Raw genomic sequence first — 15,904 nt, forward strand, 5'->3', positions numbered from 1 at the left:
TGCGTGCTTTACCTGTGAGCAAAGGAACTAGATGAATAGCCCACTCTTCTTTTGGCCAATGGCAGACATTAGCCATTCTTTCAAACATTGTGAGGTAATGTTCAATGTCATCATCTGCAGAGAGAGGTATAAACTTAGGGTCTCTGTGGATGTGTGGGGCCCGCTGTAGAGGTTGTAGTGGCTCATTCTGGCTGGCCATCATCCTCGGACCTCCCTCCTCTACGTCATCATCAATGCTTAGATTATCCACTCTGCTGTCATATTCACCCCTCATTTCAGTCACCTGCGCTTGAATCCGATGAACGTCGTGCTCCATACTTCTCCATCTCTGGTCTTGGCGTGTGATCTCTTTTTCAATCAGTTCATCTCTTGCTGCTTGGGAGCGAACCAGCGACTGTACCAGGTTTGTCAACTCCTCCATGTTGTCAGGGGTCCTGGCTGCTGCAGTCACTCGCTGAACCGCTGAAGTCTCTGGTCCCCCCCTTCTCTGGGCTCTCCTGGTGCTCGCTCTTCTTTTTCCTTCTCGTCCTTGGTCCCATCAATATATCGACAGGCCTTTACCACTGCCGCCACTTGTAAACATGCCCGAGTGGCCATGGGGGCAAATGAAGAGTTCAGGAGTCCAGAGTAGTTTCAGAAGATGCTTCTTTTTATTTTTAAAAGGTCGACCATCGCACCAACGTTGACACCAGTATCTAGTTGCCTTCACTACCTCCCACACAAACAAAATGAGGCCCTTATATACACACCTGGTCCAGCTAATTGGACCAGCCCTGCCATCTACGGGTAAGTATATTGCTAAACATATATGTATAATAAATATTTACCAGATTTTACCCACACCACAAGTATCTATAATAATGAACAACTAATTAGAATGCCTATAAATAAAGTAAATGATAAACACCATCATTTATCTAACAAAACACAGCAACACCTATTTTCACTTCCCCCGACCCACTTCCTGTAGTTGGTATTTCCCGGAACTATGAATGGAAACAGGCAGAGGTAAGTTGTTGCAATATATACACGATAATGTTCTGCCACATAGACATTTACTACAGTCAAGTCTAATCACTTTGTCACTGACTGCAGTTGTCTGTTTGTTGGCAGGGAGAACAACAGGACCAGCTTTGTGTCCTAGCTGTGCACATGGCTCCCAGCATCCACAGTCCCACAATAAATACATACAATAAACATGTGTGTTCCTTGACTCTATCACACCCTATCTTGCACACTATCCGTGGTCTAAGTAACGGCGGTGCGTCGTTACAGTGCGACTGGCTGGAAGATGAGAAGCATCATACTGGTGGTCAAAATAACAATAGTAATTATACCCTCTGTATTTCTGTTTTTCTTCTTTCTCAGAAGAAGCCAGTTGTAGCTGACGCCTGGCCAGCTCCAGGGGAGAAGGTGCAGGAGGACCTGGTTGAGGAGGGGAAGAGGCCGGGCCCAGCAATCCACCAACACCTGCCACAGAGCACCAGGAGCCCCAAGCCGGGACCAGCTCAGCATTCAGGGGCAGCGGGAGAGGCCCGGGAATGCGTAACCTCCACCTTCCAGAGTCGATTGGTAAGAAGGAAAAGTACATTCTGTGTGTGTGTGTGGTTTAAGATTCTATATCGATGTTAAATTAAAAACAAAATCATTTTGAATTTCTCATCACAGTTTCCTACCTGGAGACGTACAGGAGGTTTCACGAGGGAAGCCGTCCCACCACCAAGAAGAAGGAGAATGCCCTGTCCAAGTGCTCCAGGGTGAGGTCCTTCCTCTTTTTCTTGGCCCGGGGGAAGACCAACATTGCTACCTGGAGGTTCCTGGACAACGTAGAGGGGATCAGGAGGTAAGCCTTGTTTTCCCATGCAAATTGAGCACTTATGACACAAGACTGATGTGAACAGTGAATAAATCGCAGTGTTTCTTTCTGCAGCTACGTCGCCCACCTAGAGACCAAGGTGAAGCAAGTGACCACCTCGAACTTTTACATCAGGAATATATATCAATTCCTGCAATACTTTGCGGAGACCCCTGCCCCGTTCTGCAGGCTTTCAAAGGCCGAGATCACGGGAGTGGTCAGGGCAGTGAAGTCCACCCTGACTGGCCTGAGCAACGCCGTGGTGCTGCACCAGCTGAGGGTGAAGGCGAAAAAGATGGGCCGCATCATCCCCAGGGCCAGCCTCCGCAGGTGCCAGGTACCTGGGAACAGCCCAACAGGTGCGCATAGTTTCAAGCAAATCGGATGAGTTTGATTTTTGAGCAAAATCAATGCCATTAACTGACTTTCCCTGAGATGCCAAAATGTCACAATTTGAGGTGCTAGCCCCAAAAAAACTTGCTGTATGTGTTGCTATGAAGCCCCAGACATTGTGTATGAAGTTTGGTGGCTGTAGCTCATTTAGATCAAATTGCATAATATATGATGAAGATGCCAAAATGTCACAATTTGAGGTGCTAGCCCCAAAAAACTTGCGGTGTGTGTTCCTATGAAGCCAAAGGGTCTGTGGCTTCATGAATGTATGAAGTTTGGTGGCTGTAGCTCATTTAGATCAAATTGCACTGTATATGGTAAAGATGCCAAAATGGCACGTTAACCCGAAAGGCATTGGGGAAACCCGGACAATTACTGCCATTTGGGTCGGGACTTTTGGACAAAATCAAATCCTACTCAAATGTAGTCGACATGACACTTTTTGGGTTATAAGGGAACTTATCGTTATGACTCAAAAAGGGCCATTTCGTCTACATTTGATTGGGATCTCATTTCAGCCAAAAATCCCAACCCGAGTGGCCCATTTGTTCTCATTTCTCCCATACAATATCTACAGTATGCATGAGGAGGCATACCTGGGATCAGCCCACCAGGGGTGCAAAGTTACAAGCAAATAGGACGAGTTTAACTTTTGAGCAAAATCAATGCCATTGCCTTACTTTGCCTGTGATGCCAAAACGGCACATACTAACCCGAAAGGCATTGGGGAAGCCGGGACAATTACTGCCACTCGGGTTGGGATTTTTGGACAAAATTAAATCCCAATCAAATGTAGTGGAAATGGCCGTTTTCAAGCTCAGGACCTCAGATAAGATGTTGGGTGCAATTTCCAGACTGTTTGACCTATTTGATGAGTTATTTTGCATTTTACCTCATAACTCAAAGTCGGCCATTTCAAGGACCATTTTGTCCTCCGAATGGCATTCCCTTATAACAGCCATTTCGCGGACCTTTTTGTCCTTCAAATGGCAGTTTTTGGGCCATTTGAAGGACACAAAAAGGTCCTCCAAATGGCCCTTTTTAGTCATCAGTAATAAGGGAACTTTCCTTACAACAGGAAAAGTGTCATCTCAACTACATTTGATTGGGCTCTCATATCAGCCAAAAATCCCAACCCGAGTAGCCCATTTGTTCTCATTCCTCCCATACAATATCTACAGTATGCATGAGGCATGAGGGGCATACCTGGGATCAGCCCACCAGGGGTGCAAAGTTTCAAGCAAATCGGATGAGTTTGATTTTTGAGCAAACTCAATGCCATTGCCTTACTTTGCCTGAGATGCCAAAATGTCACAATTTGAGGTGCTAGCCCCGAAAAACTTGCTGTGTGTGTTGCTATCAAGCCACATACCCTGTGTATGAAGTGTGGTGGCTGTAGCTCATTTAGATCAAATTGCACCATATATGCTAAAGATGCCAAAATGGCACATATTGACCCGAAAGGCATTGGGGAAACCTGGACAATTACTGCCATTTGGGTCGGGACTTTTGGACAAAATCAAATCCCAATCAAATGTAGTGGAAATGGCCGTTTTCGAGCTATGTGGTCCCTTATAATTCAAAAACGGCCATTTCCAATACATTTGATTGGGCTCTCATTTCAGCCAAAAATCCCAACCCGAGTGGCCCATTTGTTCTCATTCCTCCCATACAATATCTACAGTATGCATGAGGCATGAGGGGGCATACCTGGGATCAGCCCACCAGGGGTGCAAAGTTTCAAGCATATCGGACGAGTTTGACTTTTGAGCAAAATCAATGCCATTGCCTCGCTTTGCCTGAGATGTATTAGAATTGGAGTGGGTCCAATCATTTTCATTTTCATACCAGTGGATCTATACGTTGAGATGATAGTACAGTCCAAATTGCAGCTCCCTAGCCCAAAGGGTTGTGGAGACCTTCCAGGTCAAATGTGAGTTGAACTCAAAAAGTGACATTCTGACTACATTATCATGGCATTTCATGTGGCCCAACACCATACTGACCAAATGGCAACATTTGTCCCAAAACATTGTTTCCGTACAATCGAGCATTGGTCCAAGATATCTACGTTTCAGGGCGGGATATCGAACAGTCGAGAAGATACGGCAGTTTAAAATGTCAATCCAGGATCCCGCGGAGCTGGCCCTTAATTGGCCCAAAAGTTCCCATCGGTCCCTCCCCAATGGCTCAATTGTTCCCATAACTCCCCCCAAATGGCCATTTCGGGGGCACGTTTCCGAAGTGGCCTTATTTGGGCTGAACAGCCGGACCCGAATGGCAGTTTTGTGCCCTCTAGTGGACAAAAAAGATAAAGGGCCGTACGGGCAAACTGTTCCCGAACTTTGGAAAATCGTAACTCGGCCACCGGAGGTCCCAAGGGAACGCCGCGCGCCCACCTTAGACTAGAGCAAATACTATATATATACTATATGCCCTCCCGATTTTTAGCGGCGCTCCTTCCGTCCCGTAGGGGGGGGACAAAAACGGAGGGTTTTATCCTTACCCCCAATGCAACTTTGCTCCGAGTGTCCCGGTCGGCCCTAAGGCCGGCTAGCCACCACACCATAGGATTGACAGGAGCCGCGAGAGCGCAGCATTAGGGAAATCCTTCCCAGCTGTGCGCAAGCTGTCTGTGAAGCTGAACACACCTCTACCTGCCTCAGCGGCCTGTGAAAGGCTATTTACCATCGCAGGACTAGTCTTCAGCTCAAGAAGAGCAAGACTGAATTCTCGCAATTTTGAAAACCAACTTCTTTTGAAGATGAACAGGACATTTTTCAGTTTCAAGTAATGATTGGGTTGTTACTTTCGGTGCTGCTTTAGTATTGATTATGTTTTGATATTTGAGTCATTTTGTGGATGATCAGATCGAGTTATGATGGTGGCAGTCGCCCAATTGCAGATTCAGCTTGAGCAAAACCGTTGCCTATTGTGTTCAAATCAGGCCCATAGGAGTTTACAAGGCAGGTGTCCTTTCTCAAAACACTGACCTGATGCATCAAGTGGATATTTTTTGCTGAACACAACATTATGCATTTGCCCTCTACATCCTCTAGTCGGAATGAGCATACTTATAAACGCACTGTTACAACTCCTTCATAGTGTCATATTGCTTTTCGGAGAATTATGATGATAAGTTCATAGTAGATGCAAAAGTATACTTATGTACAATATATTATGTTGAACATTGTTGCTCCTGGATGGATCACAGCCAACCCAATTATTTTCAACACAGCTCCATGTCCTTGTTCATGGTGGCAACAGCACTTAAAAGAATAAACTTCATAATTCTCAAAATTCTGACCATTTGCTTTTTTATTAACAGCATTTACTTGTACTTTTACTTTCAATACTTAAGTACATTTAATATCAGAAAATTACTTTTGATACTTAAGTACAATAAATATCAGATACTTTAAGACTTTTACTCAAGTAGTATTCTAATAGGTGACTTTTACTGGAGTAGTTTTCCAGTAAGGTATCTTTACTTTTACTCAAGTATGGCTTTTGGGTACTTTATACACCACTGCAAATAGCTAACTATATCTTATCTTGAGTGGTACAGACTGGGAAAGGACCATCATGGAGCCCCATTTGGGACTACTGTCTCATTCACTGCATGGAGGATCGTCCTGGGTATTTCCATAGAAAAGCTCAGAGAAGCAGTTGTGTACTACTGTTTAAATGAGGTGGGACATTTAACCAAACATAAATTTGCCCAAGCTACTTCATCCTTGAAGTCTATTTTTATAAGCCGCAAGCCAAAGATGACCGATCTTCTCCTTTCTGCAACATCATCTAACACTCCTGAACTTGAGACAAAAGCCATGGCACTTATTAAATCTGTATCAGTCATGTACCAATCAGTGACTTCAGATCGTGTTTGGATGATACGAGTGTGGCAGCCCCTACTGGGACGGAACCACCAAAAGAGGAGCTTGTATTAGTGGTGAAGAAAATGTCAGCTCTCCACATCCCCGTGGTCTCATTCATTTTAAAGATGACTTTTATAGCATTTCTGCCTCATCTGACAGCAATGACAGGAGCATGACAGGACGACACATGGGACCGAGGAAGAGCATGGCGACGAAGTGGGACAAACGCCAGGGGCCAGATCTGATCCTGCAGTTCCCTGCTTTTTTCACGATGAGTGGGAAAGAGTGATGGAAAAAGGCAGGACAAAGAGAGAGGAAAAGATGAACTCAGAGATGAAATTGAAGGAACATATAGCCGGCAATGCCTAGATCGGTGGATGGATGGCATTACAGGTTGATGAATGGACTGAAATGCACATCTAAAAAGCACCACATTAATGCAGCGATAATAACGCGTTAACTTGCCCAGCACTACTATATATATATGTATACATATATATACCCGTTGTTTTTGCATTATGTTTTTGTTTGTTGTTAAGTCTGTCTTGATTTGTCTATATTCCGGTTTCTGTCTATTCCTATGTACGGTATGTCACTATCCCTGTTTTCTATACTGCCCTTTGCACCAATAAAATATATTAAATAAATAAATAACATGATATGGACCTAGCTTGGTGCCCCAGAACAACGAAGCAGATACTTCATAAGTGAAAAAAAACAAACATACAAAAAACATTGTACAGGATAAGATGTGACCATTTTCATCACAATAACATCATTAGTTATCTAAAACTGTAAACTGTAACCTTCTAACCTTCTATTTTTATCAATTATTCTGATAAAAATGTGTATACTGTGCTGTGACACATAAACAGGTTAAACATAATCCATCAAACACAGTGGCGGGCCGTGCATTTTATACCTGAGCCTTCAGTGCTGTCCTTCTACAGTTCCATCTCCTAATAACCTCATTATGACGCCACAGCTACGGTTATTATTTGTTTCTAGTGGTGTAACAATACACGTATTCGTATTAAACCGTTCGGTACGAGGCTTACGAACCGAACAATACGTTTGAATAATACTAGTGCATTTGGAAAATGCAGAAGCTTAAATTGTGGGAAATATAATGTTTTCGGTGGACTGCGCTCAAATTGGCAACCCACCACGTAAGAGACACTCTGACCCCGGAAACAACACCTTAGACAAATGAACACAGTAGTAACGCTACTGCAGATGTAAAAACAAAGCAGTTCACTTACCAAAGCTGCTGATCACTGAAAGGCAAAGTCCATCCTCCTTTCTTTGATAACAAAGAGTTTAATGACGCGGTTGTACAGAACGTCGGTGCGGTTCAGTTCCAGTCAGAGATCCTCCTGTGAACGTGTTCGTTGAGTTGTAGATCCACTCGGGTCTCAGCAAAAGTTTTTAAAAGCACCGTAGTTTGTAAGTGTCCTGTTGTGCTATGGTGTCGTGTTGCTGCCTTGGTTAGCCACCTCAGGTTAGCGTAGCTTTAAACAGCTCTAAACACCAAGACGCTCAGTTGCAAATAAAAAGCATTTTTAGCCATAAAATGTGCAACGCTTCTCCGACGTTGTTAGCCAGGAATACCGTTCGTACAAATCCTTTTCCTGGCTGGGTCAGGGCTCATGTCCAGCTTTTCTGGAAATGTCCTTCTTGAGAAATCCGTTTCTCCTCCTTCAGCCATTGAGTGTTAAGAAAACAAAGCTAGGTCAAAAAAAAAAGAATCTACACCAAGCAAAATGCTAAAAATGTCATGTCAATGTCATAACTTCTTACATATCTGTCAACTTGAACTGTTACTACTGTTACGTCCGGTCTAGGGGAACCTGGACGCAGCATAATATAAGGTCTCCCCTCTTTCTCCCACTCCCAAGAACAACCAAGGCTGCTTTCATATAGTCCATAATATTTATTATTTTACACCGTTTGTAGCAATTTGCGTCGGGATGAGCCTGGCCCAAAACAATAAACAAAACAATCTTTATTAACACACTACCTCACCTACTCCAAACTGAACAAAAGAAAAGACAGGCAGCTTACTTAGCTCCCTAACCGAAAACAAATGTAAACAAAAGAGCGGCTCACCCCTACCATTACATGGACTGTTGTTAACATATACGATAAGTGGTCGCCCCGATCCCAACCCAATATCGTCCCCATATACTTTAATCTGCAAAGTCTACCTAGAGGGCCTCGGGCCTCTCTTCTTACCTAGAGACACAGAGGTGAAATCTGATTGGATAAAAGCTCTACTTAAAACAAGCTGCACTGGAAGCAGAGCAACTGAGGAAGACAGTAGCTGTGCAATGAGGAAATAAGATAATGGGGAAAATAATCAGAATACATGTAGTTTATTTGTGAAAAATTATTAAATTATAAAATAGCTATAACTTTGTGATTCTGTTTAGGCCAGCAGAGAAGGCCTTGCTGGTCCTGACGGCCCACCAATTATCAAACAAAGTGAATAAGCATATTTCCCCAAGTGATGAAGTACTCCTGTACTGAGGTTGATATTATCATCCAAATTGTTATTTTAGCACCAGGAGGAATGCTGCATGGACCAAAAGTTGACATTAAAAGTAATGATGTAGAGAAATTGTGCCATGATTCCAATTTATGAAAAGCATTACAAACTCTTGATGAGGACGAGTCAGAGATTTATTTAGATGAGAAAGCCTTAACACCCCTCATTGTACATAGGATGATGGGAGACACAAGCAAACTCTTACAGGAATAGAAGCAGACAGACTAAAAGAGAAAGAAATCCTCAGACAGTTCAGATAGTTCCTCTCATCGCAGCTCCTTTGTGTGTTATTTATTTTTATCCCAGTAAGACAAATCCATGACTTGAGTTGAACAGGAAGGAGGGAGTGTGTCTCTGTGAGGACAGAAAGTGATTTGGACTTCCGAAGGTGCACATTGGTGGTGGAACACGAGCAATTTCGGATCCATCCCTAAAACGACTGTTGTGACCCAGATCGAGTCAGATATTTTTAACCTCGCTGCCTTTGCCACATTATAGCCTAGTTACAAAGTGGGACCAGGCTGAGAGCAGACCATAGCCTTATAGGTAATAGTATAGCTATTGACAAATCACTGACAGTGACCTTTAATGATTACATTACTGTCTGTCTTTCTTGTCAACTTAAATGTGCGGGGTAGTCTGACCGGAGTGGCTTGGTGGTAGGAGAAAACAAAAGGTGTTTGTTTACAAGAGTGCCCTGGTACACGTGTAACCAAACATATATACAATTTAAAAAAACAGTTAACTTAGCTTAACTTAATTAAACTCAACTCATAAAGGTAACTTAGCTAAACATAACATCACATGCACACAGCTACATGCTGATGTTCCTCCTCCGTAACAGCCAAAGTCATCTGCTTATATAGAGCCTTCATCAGCAGGATCTAGTTCGTACCATGAGTGCAGGCAACACCAATTACTTCCTCAAACAGTTAAGGGACAAAAGCTATACCTTACTGCAAACCTTCAGGTAGCAAACTTTTAGATAGTTTACCATATGCTATACACTTGCAACAACGCATAATAGATCGCAACCACCCTAAATACATAATCTACCCCCCGAACTTGGTCAAACCCCATGACATCCCTGCTGACGTCATCCAGTGGATAAATAGAGGAAATGGTTGGGCATCTCCTCCTTTACACTCTGGAACACATGGTGGGTATGGTAAGAAACAAATAAAGATAATGATTAACTAATTACATGGAGAACTGAATCAATAAACAATAACTAAACTTAATACCTGTCCGTGTTTTACTTTAACCACAAATATTGATATATGAACTGTAATTAAATAAAATACAAAACAAACAAACCCGGGACAGTAAGTGTCTTCAGTTACAGATCATGATGGAACTATGACTAAACAAACAAATAACAAGCGTGGTTAGATTTGTAGATCAGTGAAATATGGAGACAAGTGGTGTTTGTCACAAATTGCCATTAAAAAAATTGAACATAAACATGTAACTCTGATATTACTCTAATAATGCAAAACCGTCAGACCAACTGCTGTGTGTTAATTAGCAGTGATTAACTTAATAATTGGGTGTTCCATTTTTAACTTGCGCTCATCACCGCATATGTGCACGCGGAGCAGAAAGGATCCTTCTGCTAGCTCTGAGCTCCTGTCACATGCATACCCCTGTTTGTTTCTTGCAGAGATATAGACAAATTATACATCATTCACGTAGTGGTGAACAGCGTACGTATGCAACGGCTGAAAACGATCCATTTAACTGATACTGTAAATGAAGTGGTCTATGGATAATTATTTCACAAAGCAAGATGAGAGACAATGAGAAATCTGACAGCGCTGATGATGAAAGTGTAAGCAGTGTCATTGATTAATACCAGTGGTAGAGGAACTAATATATTCTACAAAAGTAAAAGTACTAATTTAATAGATTTTTTTTTTTAAGTTTAAAAACTGCTCACACATCTCTTGTGAGGCATCAGTAAAAGGGGGGGGACCACCGAGTCGATTATCTTAAACAGAATTCTCGGATTCGAGTGATTTGCTAAACTTAAATTGGAGACGAAGTCATTTCTGGCACCTTTAACTGCTGTTTGATAAGTCCTCACTGCATCTTTCCAACTCTGTTTTTTCCATTTCCGTTCCTTTCTCCTACAGTCTCTCTTTAAATCATGGGTGGTTTCATTTAGCCAGGGCTGGGGTTCTCTATTTGACCTTTTGTCTTTAAAGGGGACAACAGAGTCCAGGACAGTCTGACAGGTTTGATCAAACAGGGAGACCAGCTCCTCTAAGTTAAAATGAGGATTAAAGGCAGTTAAAAAAGCTGTGGTAAAATGCTCAGAAAATGGAGACCCGGCGGCGGACGGGTAAAGTGTGAATTAATTGTTGAGGATGGAATAAAACCACATTGAATAAAAGCGCTTTGTGATCAGACACACAGATATCCTTTGTCTCAAAGTTAATATATAATATAATAAGATCCATGGTGTAAATAACTAGATCCAGGGTGTGACAATTTGAGTGAGTAGGCTGTACAGCCAGAGTGAGGTTAAAATAATCCAGAGTATCCATAAAATCAGTGACAACAGTCTGTAAAGGGCAGCAGACATGTATGTTAAAATCACCTAAAATAATAATTTTGTCATACTTTGAAGTAAAATGGGATAGTAGATTAATAAAATGATCACGGGATCTTTAGAGTTTACTATAAACTTCAATTAGAGAACTACAGACTCGCTAAGACAACCATGTCTCTGTGATGATAAAAAAATCTAATTTATCAAAAGTAATAATAGAATAAGAATAGATCCAGCTTCACAGGAGAGGGCATCTAGCCAACTTTCCTCGTACCAGCCTTGGAACCCTGACCACTTTGCATTCTTACAGGCAATGGTGGATCCCGCTCTGGCCAACCTGTACAGAAAGTCCAGCCCTCCAAGCCTGTCCCTCTCAGAAGCCTGAGACAGAACCCCCCAGAGATGGGGGATGGTCAAGGGCTGAGTCGTTTCTGCATACCACAGTGCTGAGTGGCAACCTAGAGCTACCAGAATGCTCCCTCCTGCCTCACTCTCTTCAGTAGGAAGGGGACGAGGCGGAGCAAGGCGCAAAGCAGCTTTCTTGGCCCGCAAGGGTGGATCGTCCTGCTGTGCCAGGGAGAACCTAAGTGAGTAATGGGTGTTGTGTTGCGTTGCTTGCCTTCAACTTTCCCAAATCAGGTCCAATTCTGTATCACCATCTCAGGGTCAAATCCTCCACTCGTCTGGTGGAGGTCGGCTGCCAAGTATCTCCAGTCTGTTCTCCAGCCCCTGAATGTTGAGAGCCTTCAGAGACAACAGTTGTTCCAAAGACAACCACGGATTCTTCACCTTCAACAGGGCACTGGACCGAACTCTGCCTTGCATGTTGATACATGCCACCGTGGTGCGGTTGGCAGTTTGGTTAGATGTAAGATCAATTTGCCCATTTGAAACATAGCCCATTCTATGGACTCTGGATTCCATTATGATGAGGTCAACAAGATAAAAAAACAAACAAGGAAACAATCAACACACTCAAGTCGTTAGCAGCAGCAGTTAGCTGCGGCCCATGTTGAAAAAATCTTTAGTCAATTTATTCCTTCTTGTTATGCAGCAGCAGTATAGGCTGACTGTGGAAGCAGGTGGGCTGCGACTGTGACTCCATCTATGGAGGAAGGCAGTCAGTTGGCTAATTGGCATTCGCTAAAGAGAAAAAGAAAGTGGTCTGCTCCACTTTGTATTATGGTGGGTCGGCAGGTATTTGGGTTGGCCTGTCATGATTGGCTGCTCCTATGCAAATAAGGAGTAGCCTGTGTGCTTGTGCTTGAGGGATTGAGCTGAGCCTCAAACTTGCTTCACTGTGTTTTGTCTAAACACACTCTTACACAGAACCCTTTTAATGCATCTTAATCCAAACTAAAGGAACTGTTTGACTTTTTTGTAAAAATGCATCTTTGAGTGAGATAAAATATCTTGATACCACTCACATGTCTGTCTGTCAAGTACGAAGCTGAAGATGGGACATGGTTAACCTTACTTGGCACAAAGACTGACCCGGCCGTATGTTTACTGGTCCATCTGCTTCAACCACACCAGAGTCTGTGTGTTCTGCTATGTGGATGAGCACCAGAGCCAACCTACCGGAGCACTATAATGTGTCTATGTGTGTGTGTGTTGGTCAGCATACATGGTCTCCTTCTGGATTCAGAGCCAAAACAATCAGAACATTTGGTTGAATGCTGTGACACCATGTGCCTTATATACGCGTGCCAGTGAGAGGCGCAGTATTTCGGTACAGAGAGTGGTGTATTTTCACATAAGCATTTGGGGTGTTGGAGAGCGGAATGCTTGGCTTCAGACAGGGTGAGTCTCCGTGGCGACATGAAGTCACAAGGCACAAAGCAGAGAGGGCCAGCTACACACCCACACTCACACACACACACAACAATGAATGAAATGTGTTTCCAGACCAATAACATTACCATGACTGATGGACAGAAAATGAAAAAAAAAAGTATTTATATATTGTGTGCAAGCCCCAAACTGTTACAAAGCCAATGTTCAATCGCTGTTTAAACATAATAAGGACATGGACAATGGTTTATGAAATGATATCCATGTTAATTGATTAAACCACAAAGCAACATATGATAATGAATACAGTAATGCAGAAAGGTTTCTCATCAATGTCAAGTGCTCAAACAGTGATGTGAATGAAGTGCTCACTCAGAGCCTTATGATATCCATGGTTCAAATACACTATTTATTTGTACATTTTTATTTAGTAATAATAATAATAATAATAATACATTTTATTTATATAGCGCTTTTCAGAGTACTCAAAGACACTTTACATTAAAATCATTATATATAAAAGCAATACACTAAAAACATAAAATACACAATATCGGTCACACATTAAAAGCAGTTTTGAACAGGTGGGTTTTGATTTGAGATTTGAATGTGGAAAGGTCAGTGCAGTCTCGGATATATTTGGGGAGAGAGTTCCAGAGGGAGGGGGCAGATATGGAGAAGGCTCTGTCACCCCATGTCCGGTGCTTGGTCCTGAGTGGAAGAGACAGGAGGTTGGCATCAGAGGAGCGGAGCCGACGGGATGGAGTGTGGTGGTGAAGCAGGTCGGTGAGGTAGGAGGGGGCCTGATTATGGAGGGCTTTGTGAGTGAGGAGAAGGATTTTGTATTGGATCCGTTGTGGGACGGGGAGCCAGTGGAGGTTCTGGAGAATAGGAGTGATGTGGTCACGGGAGCGGGTGTGGGTGAGCAGGCGAGCAGCAGAGTTCTGAATGTACTGGAGTTTATTTAGGATTTTGGATGATGTGCCATGAAGAATGCTGTTGCAGTAGTCAATTCTGGAGGTGATGAAGGCGTGGATCAGAGTTTCAGCAGCAGATGAGGAGAGTGATGGGCGGAGACGGGCTATGTTTTTTAAGTGGAAAAAGGCAGTTCTGGTGATTTGTTTGACGTGGTGTTCAAAGTAGAGGTTGCTGTCGAACATGACTCCAAGGTTGCGGATGTGTGGGGAGGGAGACAGAGTGGAGTTGTCGATGGTGAGGCAGAAGTTGTGACTGGTTTTAGTGAGGGATTTGGGACCGATGATCATGACCGGTAATGAAGTCTCTATCTGAAGGCTGCAGTGTGTCTCAGCCTAAAGGACATCAGGCTATGCTGTCATAAATCTCCATCACCATTATAACAGGCAGACGCATGATGTCAATGAGGTTATGAACTCTCCTTCCCTCCCCACAGATGGTTGGGAATCTCCACCGAGCAAGACCACCTAATCGTCCAGACCACGTTTCCTATCCTGCCTACTAACCGTTAGGAATGCAAGATGTAGGATTTTTGCTGTTATCCAAACAACTTTTGGGCCAATTGCCCATACCAATACATATAACAAGACAGCACAACACAAGAGCAGATCTACTACGATGATGATCTTCTTGATACAATCTGTTGCCCATGTAGCTCAAGTCTTCATCCACAGCATCTTAAACATTGAAAGTGACAGTACTGACAATCAAGCAACAACCAACCAACAAAGGCTGATTAGGATTGATAAGTGAAGGTAAGCTACAGTGGTGTGAAAAAGTGTTTGCCCCCTTCCTGATTTCTTATTTTTTTGCATGTTTGTCACACTTAAATGTTTCAGATCATCAAACTAATTTAAATATTAGACAAAGATAACACAAGTAAACACAAAATGCAGTTTTTAAATGAAGGTTTTTATTATTAAGGGGGAAAAAAAATGCAAACCTACATGGCCCTGTGTGAAAAAGTGATAAGAAATCAGGAAGGGGGCAAACACTTTTTCACACAACTGTATGTTAGAGAGCTACACATGTTTCATCAAGGTGCTGCACTAATCTTTCCAAATGTGTTTAGTGTGCCACCTTTCATGAAACATAATGCAAATATGATTAAAAAAACTGACCCCAAAAATAAAGTGCTGTAAATAACAACCATCACAGCAAAATGTGAACTTATTTCTTCTGAAAACACAAGTACTTAGTTATTGTAATCAATGTCATCTCAAGTGAAAAACTATTACAAAACTTGTATTATTGTAGGAAAGCTACAATTAATTTGCATATTATGTAAAATGAAAAAACGAGCACACTATTAAAACTGCATATGGCTGCGATTGGGTGCTTTTAACTGGGACCCCAAAACATTTTTTTTTTTTAAAAAGCACAAATTAAACCAGAAACAGAAAACAATGATATGACAAAGTCATAAAACATGTGCAATGAGTACAAACGTTTAAGTCCATGTGGGCATCCCTTAGCCCAAAGCAGAGCAGTAACTGCAGCCGAGTCCGTTTGACTCACAGCCACTAAGGTCTATTCAACAGCAGACTACAGGATTCTCAACATGTCGCGAGATTTACTTTAATCTATGTGGTGTCCCATCCAATGACGGATGACCACCTGAACACATAGTGACTCACATGGTGAGTGACCGGCACACAATGTATTATGGGATAGTCAGGTGTCAGATGTGGGAAGTGGGCCGGTGCTCACCGGTAGAGACGGGTCTGATTGCAGCCGGAATGTTCATATGGATCATTGGTTTATGTAGAACAGGAATGCCCACTAACTTTACAATAACAAAGCACCATTTAACTCCCATATTAATGTTTCTGTGTATTTATTCATAACACCTGCTCATAGAAAAGAGTGGACAGTCAATAACTGCCATGTATAGTTTTGATTGCGTT

General features: G+C 42.6%; 1 pseudogene; it reads left to right on the top strand.

Moving 5' to 3' along the window:
- The first annotated feature begins 988 nt into the window (after positions 1–988).
- The window catches only part of LOC142933410 (cationic amino acid transporter 2-like), a 33,798-nt pseudogene continuing 18,882 nt past the window's right edge, over positions 989–15,904 (top strand).

The sequence above is a fragment of the Anarhichas minor genome, unplaced genomic scaffold (genome assembly GCF_050575085.1).
Source record: "Anarhichas minor isolate MPS153535 unplaced genomic scaffold, ASM5057508v1 ptg000060l, whole genome shotgun sequence".
Taxonomy (NCBI): Eukaryota; Metazoa; Chordata; class Actinopteri; order Perciformes; family Anarhichadidae; genus Anarhichas; species Anarhichas minor.